Raw genomic sequence first — 12,076 nt, forward strand, 5'->3', positions numbered from 1 at the left:
GTTTGCTTTGTTGTGCTGACCATGAGTTAGAAGGAGTGTCTTGTAGTTTAGGTCATTTTTACCAGCTTGAAGCAATTATTATTTATAACAGCACATAATTCATTACTGCATGAGCTGTGCACATGTTGTCAGCCTTGCTCCTCTAATAGGGCCACTCCTCTATGACAGATGGAGCAACACACAATGTCACAATGTCTTTTATTTTGGGAGAGGCAGAGTTAATTTTACATAGTGGAGGGTGTTGGTGTTGCAACTGAGTGAAACCGGATGCCTAAGGGAGGGGAATTGGGATCATTCTTGGACTCATTCTTGGACTCAGTCCAGCCTGACTCGGCTGTGACCAAAACACACAACCATGAGCAGCAGCTTTGTGATATATGTAAAAGGAGTGATTTCAGTTCCTAGGAAGCAGGCCCACAAACCACAAAAACATTACTTGTGGCACACACAGCAGGGAGAAGCCAAAGGATAAATATCTGCTGGGACTGGATTCACTCCCTGCAAGAGGCAAGATTAAATTTTTCAAGCACATACAAATCAGATGCTTGTACTTTTGGAGGCCTCCTTAAAAGACTGTACTGAAGCAGAGACCTTCCTACCCACAGAGAAATACCAACCCAAATCTAATCTTCTGTTTTGCTCATTTAGCATCATTCATGACCACTGAATCCACAGTGACCCAGAGGACACAATAATCATGCTAACATGAAGTAAAGCCATCAGGTAACTATGGTTCAGTTTAAAATCTAAGGCTAGGAGAGAAACCACATATGACTAAGATCTAAAAGGCAAACAAAGAGTAAAGAGAAGCTCAGCAGGCACATATTTCTGATAAACTGTGAATAAGATAGGAAGAAGAGAATAATAGGTAGGAGAAGTTAGTTCATTATCTCTTATGTTGCACTAGAATATGACCATCCACATTAAAAGTTTTAAGTGCACTATGGTACCTAAGTGTCTAGACAGAATTTTAGTTTGGCAGGTTGGCCTTTGGGTTCAGGTTCTTGTCTGAAGACCTGACAGAGATCAGATCTCAGGTCAGCACAACCACGTCCTTCCTGCTCCACCAGACAAGGTGCTCTGGGGTCAGGCTGCAGAAGGGCTGCTGCACCCCAACCCTGACTCCCAGGGCTCAACAGCTTAAGACAAGCAGAATCAGACTGCCCCTGCTCAGGCTGACCAGAATGGTCACCACAACACTGCACACAGGCTCGTTTGACAGACAGGACACTGGGCTAATGAAGCTAATGAAGCAGCCCAGAGCAGAGGCAGAGCTGTCTCAGCACAGCAAGGGGCTGAAAGATTGCATCTTGAGGCTAATTGTATGAAGAGGCAATTGCTAAGTTTCAGCTCTCTCAATTAATTTCTGACCAAGCCCACCTCCTTCTGTACCTCAAGCATCCACCTATACATTCCAATATGCATTTTACCAGCACATTACCCTAAAAGCAGCAGCATTAAGCAAACAGGGAGGAACAGAGACTGGTCTTTTTCCACTTCTTAAAAAATGTGATTAGCTGAGTTTGGTGATACGAACCACCTTTCTATTCTGCTTTGGGAAACAAACAAAAAAAAATCACAGATATAAAGTTCAAACTATGTCATATTTTCTATTATAAAGCAGATCTGAGTATTATGAACTCTATCTTTTAAATACAGTGAATCTTTGCTCTCCATCTGCTAGCAGAATTTTCATAAGACAGAAAAATATGTCACTCCACAACTGCCACTTAGAAGTTGTATTATCAGTGTTTTACTAAATGGAGTTTCATTTGCCTATTTAATGTATCTTACTCCAGAAAAAAAAGTCCACTTAACGTATGTGAGCACTTTCCTAACAGTCTCACTAAGGAAGCATCTATTTGCCTTGTTTTGGTTTTCTCAAGTCATCTTTTCTTAGTGTTAATTACACCCTCCCATACAGGCCTTTGAGTCTTTGTGATTATGTATTAGTGTATGGCAGCATTTACAGTTAACAAAATGCTCTGTGAAGGGAAAACTGGGAAATATCACTTAAATGTTACTGAGCTTTACCTCTTTGGGTCTTGTGGGTTTTTTTTTTCTTCACTGAATCACAAGCAACCATTCACTATTTCTTTTTCTTTTGGTAAGTGTCCTGCTCCTTTTACATCCATAGTGCAAGGGAACTGTGCCAAAAAGGGAACAAGACAAAGTCTGAAGCACGCAAAGAAAGGCCTGTGGCTCTGACACTGAATTTCTAAGACAAGTATGAGTCAAGATTCATTTCGTGCACAAGATCCAGTGGTCTTATTAGCTGCCAGGCTCAAGCTTGCAGAGTGCCTCATGCCTACTGCTAGCTGGTAGTCAGAAACAAGCAGAGTCAAAATCAATGCTTCAACCCCATCTCCTGGCCTCATCTGGCCAGTCCCGTTTAGGACCAAGCCAAGGCAAACAAAGCTGCTGAACCACAGTGCACTGAAAGAAAATGAGATTTTTTTTTTTTGAGGGAGGCAGCAAAGCCTTTCCAATTCTAAAGGCTTGCCTGCACTAGTAATGCATTGTGGTGCAGGCAAAGGTAGCATGCTGTGTCTCCTATACTTTCAAGGTATAGCCAGTTACTTTCCCCTTGCTTTGAGGTAATTGTATCTGTGTGAGGAATCACTGCAGAGTAGCTCATGCACAGCCCATTAGCAAATAACTTGCTTCACAGTAGGCAAGCTCATACATTTCCAGACAGAGTGAAAGACTTCTAAAGAAAGACTTTCAGATAACAGGTATTCCAGCAAACCATTAGAATTTACATGTGACACATATCATGTATCCTATGAAAGTCTGGGCTTGAGCAAAAAGACCAGCATGTTCCACCAACACTGTTTTTTTGCTGCCAGCCACACTGGGAATGGTCTCACTGAAGGAAGAGCAGGCCTGAAATGAAATTTTCCACTATCACAACTGATGAGAAATGATTGCCAGAACAAGGGCAAATATCCAGAGCAATCTGTACTGGCAAACCCAAATAAACGATGCAAAACTGGCCAAGACAGCTGCAATTAAATGTGCACCACCTCCTTAATATCCCTTTGTAATTAACTTTTATTTGCTGTTGCGAAGAGTAAAGGTCTAAAAAGTAACCAAGAGGCAGAATACTTACCTTGCATCTATTAAAATAAGTATTTGTTTAGCACTGTGAAAATCCTAGAATGCATTTTTCCCTCACTTCCTTTCCAATTAACACCTGACACTTGTATAATGAATTAGTTCTAGCAACTATCAAGTCTGATTCTAGTTCAGATGACAAACTATTGCCAGTAGTCTAAACAAAAATATGACATAGAGGCATATAGTGTAAACAGAAGAGAGCAGGTAGCCAGCACTGTTAAATCCTACTGTGGTTTTTGTCAGGGGTCACTACTTGATCAGTTCAAAAAATTGAGACTGAAAAATGTTCATGTCTAAGGGGTGCTAAAATGTGATCAGTGATGTGCATGTGAGGGTGGGTATTTGCACTCACAGTCACTAAGAACACACACTCACATGAGACAGTCTGTTTATGTCAAAAACAGTCAAAAACCACCAAGGAGTGCAGTGCAGAGGGGGTCTTCAGAAGAAGTTCTGTCCATACAGGCACTAAACAAAGTGTACAAAACTTCCACTTTGTATGTGAATGAGTGATTTTATGAGAGTACTGGATTTAAGGCTAAAATCTGGAGTCTTTTCTGTTCCACATACACGATCTGAGTATTTCAAGAGGAATTACAAGTGTAATTATTGAACAGAAGGATACTCATTTGAGAAGAGAGAAAGATAAAGATACAGCTCTACCACCTTCTCCAAACTCTGAACAAAGGAAATGCTGAGGAGGAAATACAAGATAAGGATGTCTAGTACACTCATTAGCCATTATAAACAATCTCGAAGTTTTGAAAATTAAAACACCTGCTAGACTATTCTAATTTTTACTGGGATGGGACTGTGAAGATCGCTTCCGCAGTGCCCAAATACTTCTTTTACACTGAACTTGGACCATGATGAACAGAATTTGACAATAAAACCCTAAGAAAGGTGTTTTGAGGTCAGTAATATCCAGACACACAAACCAAATGACAGCTAGGCCCTCTTCACTTCAATGCAAATTTTGCAGCACATCAAATGGGACAATTTACAACTATGCCATGTCTGTCAGTTATGTCCTAGAGACACCTGACAATTTAGTGGCAAATTGCCACTTGGGATGTAACAGTGACTGCATGCTTGAATGTGTTTCTTTTAGTATGTGACTAGTATGCATCTTCTTTTATCAAGAAAGACCATTCACAATAATTGTTTATGGCAGATTTCCAGAAAATGCATTATTCTGTTCTTTTACTCTTTGTCATGCAAAAAAAAAATTTCTAGGGTGTGATCTTTCTTAGTCAACTGATATAATAACTTTTCTGTTTCCTGCTACTCTGTCCTGCTAGACAGAATCTAAAGCTATGTCACAAGTGTAAGTTATTAGGAAGAAACTATATGTTGAAACATGACACCTTATTCCAGGAAACTGTTAAACAAACAACCAGCTTCAGATAGGTTTCTTTCCTCTTCCTGAGCACTCTTTTGTAATAGTCCACAAAACAGTGATAGAAGATTAGCAAAATGCAATAACCTGATCACCTGTCAATAGATATCTTTCCATTCCAGCTTTTGATCTACATTTGGCACTAGTTTATTTCCCATCACTGGTAAATGTCCTGTCTATCTTTCAAGTATGTGCTCTTGATGTCTAAAAGCCTAGATTTACAAATCAGCCACTGTTAATTAACCCACCAGTTCGCAACAGTGCTTATAAACAGCAGTTCTGAGAAAGGCAATCTGCCTCTAAAAGTGAATCATGATTGTCAGGTTTACAGATAATTTCAGCTTCACCTTGGGAAAAAAAAAAGCCCCAAACTGAGAGAAAGCAAAAGGAGAATCTAAGCTTTCCCAAACAATTCAACAATGTGAAGACAACATGGTATTTTCATAAAAGGAAGGGAACCACTGCAGGTCCACACAAGGAAGTAAGTTTAGCCCCTCGTCTGGTCTCAATCTGCTCTAGTCAAGCAGAGCAAAGGCATAACCTACATCACCTGTGATGAAAAATATGGGAAACAGTTTTGCTTTGCCTGACTGGCCATGGTGACAGAACAATTTTCCTATCTACAGCTGCAGATTCTGGTGTGACAAGGAGCAACTTTACACCTTAACTCTCCATGTATAAAGACAAGAGTACATTACTTCTCCTAAGCTACCTCTGATTACTTTGTTAACGTAGGAATTTAAATTAGGAGATATTGTTCTTCCTGTACATGTCATTTTAGCCACAAAGAGGCACATCCTAGACACACTAGTATCACAGCATAATATAATAAACAGACTGGAGAAATAACACCTCTATGTAGCCACTCTTGATATATCATGGATGAGAAGGGAGGTTGAGCAAACTATCATCTTTCTTGATGGCAGAGTATAAGTAGAGGGTAACAAGTAATTTTAACTTGGCTAGAAGTTAAAATCCTCCTCTTTCCTTTTTCTCCTCCTTGGAAATAATGAAGAAACAGTATATGTTACTGTGATATCCTCATGTTGTCCAAAATTATGAAAACACTTACAGAACAGTGTATGGTCAGTGAGTAACCCAGGGCAATTATGAGGCATTAACACACAGGTAAAAGATGGTAAATTAATTTGTGCCACTTTTTCAGTTCTCAGCCTTGCAGCCATGTCTGACCTCCAGGCATCAAGTGCTGTTTCTGCAGCTCCAGTTTGATGTTTGATGTGCCCATCCAACCCATGCCCCATTCTGCCAGGGTCCTTTCATCAGCACTGACCAGCTTCCAAGTGATGGTGTTTAGTGCTCCCTTGCAGAAGTAAAGCCAGTGGCTTTGATGCAAGAGCTCTAGCTTTTTCTTCTCATCATCTCCAGCACTCAGCAGGCTGTGGCTGTCAGGAGCAGCCTAGCAATCTAAGACATGTGCTGACTGCTTAAATCCTCCTGTATGTGCACCAGGAGGAGAGATATGGCAACTCTTACACTTATTCAGGCATCCCAGTGATTTTTTACCTTCAATGCAGAGCCTGAATATAAATATTATGAACTCTTACCACACAGTGAAATTAAACTATCACTTAACACTTTTTCAAGTTCATGTATCAATCCTACACTGTCGTTCCATCAATTTGTCAAGGAAGTCTAAGCAATGAACAAGTTTTATATGCAGGTCGAATAGCATGACATACAGCAGAAAATCATTTGTACTTATCAAAACAAAGGGCAAACCCAGACTGAGGGATCCAGACACATGGGAGAACTTCACAAATTAAGTATTATTGATTTTTGTGGTTTTATTGTTAGGGGATATATAAGCTGGCTTCACAGGGTATTTTGGGAGCAAGTTTAAATTTGACAGAAATAAAGACAGACATTTGAGCTTTTCTAAGACTACATCTTTACTACTCCCTCAAGACATAAAAATGCATTCTCTTCTCCTGACCTGGGCAATACATAATAATACATACAAAGATTAACTAACCACTGATATTTTGAATTAGAAAAAATTATCTGTAGGTTAGTGAATAAATAATGCCTACAAATTGAGTTGGTTTGGACTCCCCCTTACTCCTTTCCATTACCACGGCTGCTACATCAAAGGGCCATAACAACCAAGGCTGTCTTTTTCTAGCTACAAAAATGCATCACACAAAGAGGGTCTGGCGATACACACTGCCACACCTTTGCTGCAGCAGCTTGCTGGAGCTCTGTAAGACAGTGTAATTGTCCAGAGCAGACAAGTACCTGTCTTTCCACTGTAAATGTACATAACATTTACCTCACAGCTGGGCTCTGACCCTGCCCAGGCTTTTGGACATTGTCAGCACAATGACAAAAGGCTCAAGTGGATTGATCTCCTAAGATGCAGAGGATTCCAAAACATACACAACTGCAAAACTGAAACACCTAAACTCAACAATGTACCTCCTCTGTGGAAAGGCAAAATGATGTAAGTATTTAAGAGCACTTGGTAACACAATACCTCCATCTAAATCAGGAAGCTGCTCAGAATCCAGGTGGCCAGAAAGGGATTCCTTCAGTGTGAATTTAGCTGCATACATTCTTGGTTTATGTTTCACTAAATCCTTAACTGCAACTGATAGTAACACCATCATTATTAAATATTAAGGAAAAAAAGAAGTGTCCTGGCAAAAATAATCACCATAAATACCAACCAACGTATTGGGATTTTCCCCTTTGCACCATGATCTTGTGTCTACTGCCAGGCTGTCAAAAAAAAAATGAGGCTTACACAATTACACTGTCCCTGTGGGTTTTATCATTTCCTGCTGCCCAGTAAGTCTTTCCACCTATTCACTGATTTCAAGCCAGACACAATTAGGGGATCAACATTCAAAAGACACTGAAGTCTCAGTTATTGAGCAAGAATGAAGACCCCCTAGACCTCTCTGAGAGAGGCTGCAGTAGGAGTTCAAGCTTTATTTGGTTTGCAAGGGTGCCACCGTGTGACACAAACCCGTTACCAGAAAAGGTGACAGGAATGTCCTCCTCAAGGCACTCCAGCAACCCACTTGAAGAAACAGTGACTGCTGTGAGGCCCTTCTGCCCTAAGTGTTGAGCCCATTACTGTATATTTCAGAAGATCCTCCCCAGGCTCCCCTTGGAAAGGGTTACTGGGAACCCCCTTCAGCAGACTACCAGGGAACAGATGCCTGCAAGCGGGACAGGAACAGAAGCAAGAAGAAAAGAAACAGCTAATCCTGGAAGCAGCAGAAGGCTTTCTACTAAAGTGCTTTGATATTACAGTGAGACAGGTTTAGTACGTTTTTTCCCTACATAGTTGTGAAGGCTCCTCTGGCACTTTTTATGTCAATAGAAATAGTATTTCCTAACAGTTTCCACATGGGACACTGCCTAGTCTAAGTCCTCCTAAAATGTTGGGTGAGCAATTATGATCTGTTTTCCACTACGTGACCTAAATTCTGTGATATAAATAACAACCAGGTGTTAATTAATTCCCAAATGCATGCATGTATGTGGATGACATGTGTTTATATACACGTGCTCTTTTCAGGGCAAATATTTTCTCAGTTACCACAGCAAAAGTAGGTCTTACACAGATCAGGACCAGATGCTTAATTAATGAGAGAGCTTTCTGCCTCAAAGGAAGTGTACTAAACCATATATACTTGAGATGCTGCCCCTGCCATTGTAAGCAGCCCAGAACGCTCTGCATGCTTGGCAGGAATTCGCAACAGAAGCCTCCACATTCCGTGTGACTGGAGACCATGGTTTACCTCCAGCCATGCCTTGTCCTTCAGCAGTCTGTGCTGCTCATGGCAAGCAGGCCAAGTGCTGGTCATTAGTAACTTACACAGGCAAGTCTACACAGACTCAAAGGGCATGGCAGCACCTCGGCTTGTGGCTGCAGAAGGAGCCATGATGCCAGCGTGCACATCAGCACCCAGAAGATTATGAGAGCCTGCCAGGAGCACTTGCCCACCAGGGAACACTTACCTGAGGTGTATCAGTGACCAACTGAGGGTAAACTTATATTAGCAATTTAGTCCAAAGTGAGCTTCTGAAGTGAACTTCCCGAAGATGCCCACCTGCTGTGCTCTGGTTCATGTTAAGGAGCTAAATTATGTTTGGATTTAGCTACACCAGGAATGTACTCTAGAAGCACATCTAAGGCTCTTCACATAGTAACCAGCACAGTGTGGACTTAGCAGGTCTGGCTGTCTCTTTTGGGTTGGATTATTATTCATGTATAGATAGCCTGAATCCAATCTCATGAGCAATCAGTACATGGATGTGTATATTGCAGGACAGTGTGCCAGCAGTACATGGCATCACAGCCATAGCCAAGAATTAGGATATGAAGATACAACTAGGAGATGGCTGTATACTGTGTATTTGTCATGCACCGAATCTCAGAAAAAAGTTGGCAGGGACCTCTGAAGAGCCTCTAGTCCACTCTTATATCCCCAGCTACACATTATGTATGTTTTTCAATTAAGGAAGCCATGGTCCCAGGCAGTTGGTGGTTTGTAAAACCCACAAATGCTGGCCCTAATTTTTGTACTCATAAATAATGCTGATCTTTTTTTTCCTTGCCTTGAGAAACAGGCTTTGAGACCCCATATGGGCTGAACCTGGGATACAAAGGGTACCTGTGTCTGCCTGTGTGCTAGCCTGGCAGATCCATACTAGCGCTCTCCTGCACTCAAGATAATTAGCTGGACTAAGAGGCTGTCATTAGCTTGGATACAATACCAGACTAATACAGTTACACCACCTTCAGGATCTAAACTGGTCCCTGGTCACGTTGCTCCCCCAGATCAGAAGCATGTAGCAGAAGTGTTTGTCAACCCCTGTAAGAGGGTGCTGCATCACACACACTTGTCCAAAGGAGAAAGAACAAGCAGGTTTGCTCCCTGCACCTTCCAGACAGCCTTTGTGAATGATGTGCAGTGTCAGAAGCTTAGCAGTGCATGTGACTTGTTTAGCAGGGATCTCTGTCATTGTCCCTGTGAGAGAGCAAATCCCCAAGATCCAAACGTCATTCGGCTGCTGGGAAAATGACAGTACAGAGAGTACAAGGAACAGTTGGAAAGGCAAACATCAGGGGTTCCTCCCTCAAGGGAGATGAAGTCCACCATCTGGAAACCACATGGTATGGCTTGAGGAGACCACCTGTCAATCAGAAGTGCAGTCATTCCCAGATGTGAAGCACAAATTGGGTAGTAGGGCTAAGTGAGACTGACTTGAATCACACAGAGATGTGAACTAGCAGGTGATGTAACCTTAGACCCATTTACCTGTTTTCCTTGGGATAAATTAATGCTTTTGCACTTTTGACAAGTATCAGTTTGAATGCAGATTTTACTTTTAAACTTTGTAAGTGTTCTAGTACCAAACTGACCATTTTCTCACTCACACAGATTTTACACTTGGATCCATCTGTGATTACTCTCAATACACCAAAGCCATGATGAACTAAATTTAAGTTTACCCCAAAATACCTACTTCAGAAGTGCTGTCCTTTTATTAGGGATGCAGTTGATAGTGAGCTATCAGAGAATAAGAAAAAGCTCAATGGATGGTGCTCAAGGACCTTGACTTTGGGAGTGGCAGTACCATCCTGCTCACTGAACATTCAGGCAGGCAGCCTCTATGCCTCAATATGGTTCCCAGTACTAAAAACCAACACTGCAAAATTGCAGTTGTGAAAATCAGCACTGCAAAATATACTTGTAGGGTGTGAGATTGACAGGAAAAAAAAAGGCTCAAAACTTCCTGGAAATTTTGGAAGCAACACCACTGAACCAGCTGAAGACAGAATCAGATATGCCTTTTCATGCAGCCTGCAGAAAAGGAGGCTGAGGGGGATCTTTATCGCTCTTTACAACTGTCTAAGAGGAGATTGTTGTCACCATGAAAAACAAAAAAGACAAATGTTGTCTTAGTCTACTCAAAACATTTCCTTAATACACATTGAAATCTTTTCCTTTATATTGGAGGCCCCACCATTTTAGTGTTCTTAAATGTCGGTGAAACTAATAATTTATTTTCAAAAAGTAAAAACTAAGTTATTTTAGTTTTTAAAATCTCATTCTATCTTCTTTTCTTTAAAATGTTTCAATGAATTTGATTTCTCAGACATAGCAGTGAACCTGAAATACTGCATTTTCTTGAATTCCACACTGCTCTCCTAAAGATGCCTGTAATTAGCAGGTGTATTCCTTAATTCTTTTATGCCTTGGTCCTTTTTTAGTTCTTCCTTGTAAGGATCCCAAATCTGGAATTGCTTATGTACAATCAAAGATGTTGAAGATAAAAGTTAGAAAATACAATGAGCTTTGAACTTAGTCTGTTTTCTTTCCTGAGGACTGAAATGTATTGTAGTTAATTGTCTTAAAACTTCAAGCACACTGAGCCCCTTAAAATTAATACAGAAGTAGGATTAAGTATATAAAAGCACACTTTATTGCTTGTATGCCTCTGGTAATAACATTTTAAAGTAATGAGCTGGAGGCTAGAACTATGTGAAACATTGTACTGAATTGGCAAAAGAGCAGTTTCATTAGTGGATGGACGATTACAGAGATGATGGATTTGACAGATCCAGCCAAAGTTTTCAAGAAATCATACAATTAATTGTTCCACATAGCAATAAATTGTAACACATTCTGCTGGAGAAGGGAACTATATCCCACAGAAAATGGACAGGTATTACACAAGAAGGTACTGAATATGTAGGGCCACTTGTTAGCACTGCACCTTCACCGCACATCCCTACACACACAGACTGCTTTGGTATGGAGACAACCCTTTACAGAGACAGCCCAACACTGCAGGCTCCTGTTAGTGTGGGATCCACGTGCACACAGAGTCCCAGCATTTCCAGTGTCACCTACACCATGAAGGAACTCATGTGCCAACCACACTGCCTCTAAAATAGGACAGAGTTTTAATGTTACTCTTTTTAAACTGAAAAACTGTGACCTTTTAAACACTGCTCACAAATTTACAGTTTTTAGCAGTCTTCATTGGGGCAGCATGTAGATCAAGGGGAAATAGAAAAATGAAGAAGAGAAAATTAAATGCAATGATTTGCCAGTATAGCAATACAGTACTGCTTTGTATGCTGACTTCTTAGTGCATTGTAGACAAACATCTACACATATGTCCATGGAGAAGGCTGTACATATACATTTATCTCACAGAAACCTTTGGTAAGATAAGGCTTTTGAAAACTTCAGTCATTTGTTAAGGAACCACAATCTCTCTTCAGGCTTTATATACTAATCCAATAACATAAGCTGCTATTTCCGAAAAGTTCAAAATAAATAAGCACCTGTAGATTTTATAGACCCGTGTGTCTATAAAATGATCTGGATATATATAAAAATTGAGGTGTTGTCTACGTGACAACTTCTTTTTGAAAAGTTATCTCAAGGCCAGACTGAAGGTTGGTGGATGAGAACTATTGTGTCGTTTAAGAATCACCAGTTATCTTCTGCAAAGCATGTCTTTTACTGAAATTGATGAGAGATTTGCAATTGACAACAGTGAAATGTC

General features: G+C 40.7%; 1 protein-coding gene across 4 annotated transcripts in view; it reads right to left on the reverse strand.

The window, feature by feature from the left end:
• The window catches only part of SLC1A2 (solute carrier family 1 member 2), an 86,211-nt gene that overhangs the window by 67,713 nt on the left and 6,422 nt on the right, over positions 1–12,076 (reverse strand). The gene's annotated exons all lie outside the window — the stretch shown is intronic.

The sequence above is a fragment of the Taeniopygia guttata genome, chromosome 5, assembly GCF_048771995.1.
Source record: "Taeniopygia guttata chromosome 5, bTaeGut7.mat, whole genome shotgun sequence".
In the NCBI taxonomy this organism is placed as follows: Eukaryota; Metazoa; Chordata; class Aves; order Passeriformes; family Estrildidae; genus Taeniopygia; species Taeniopygia guttata.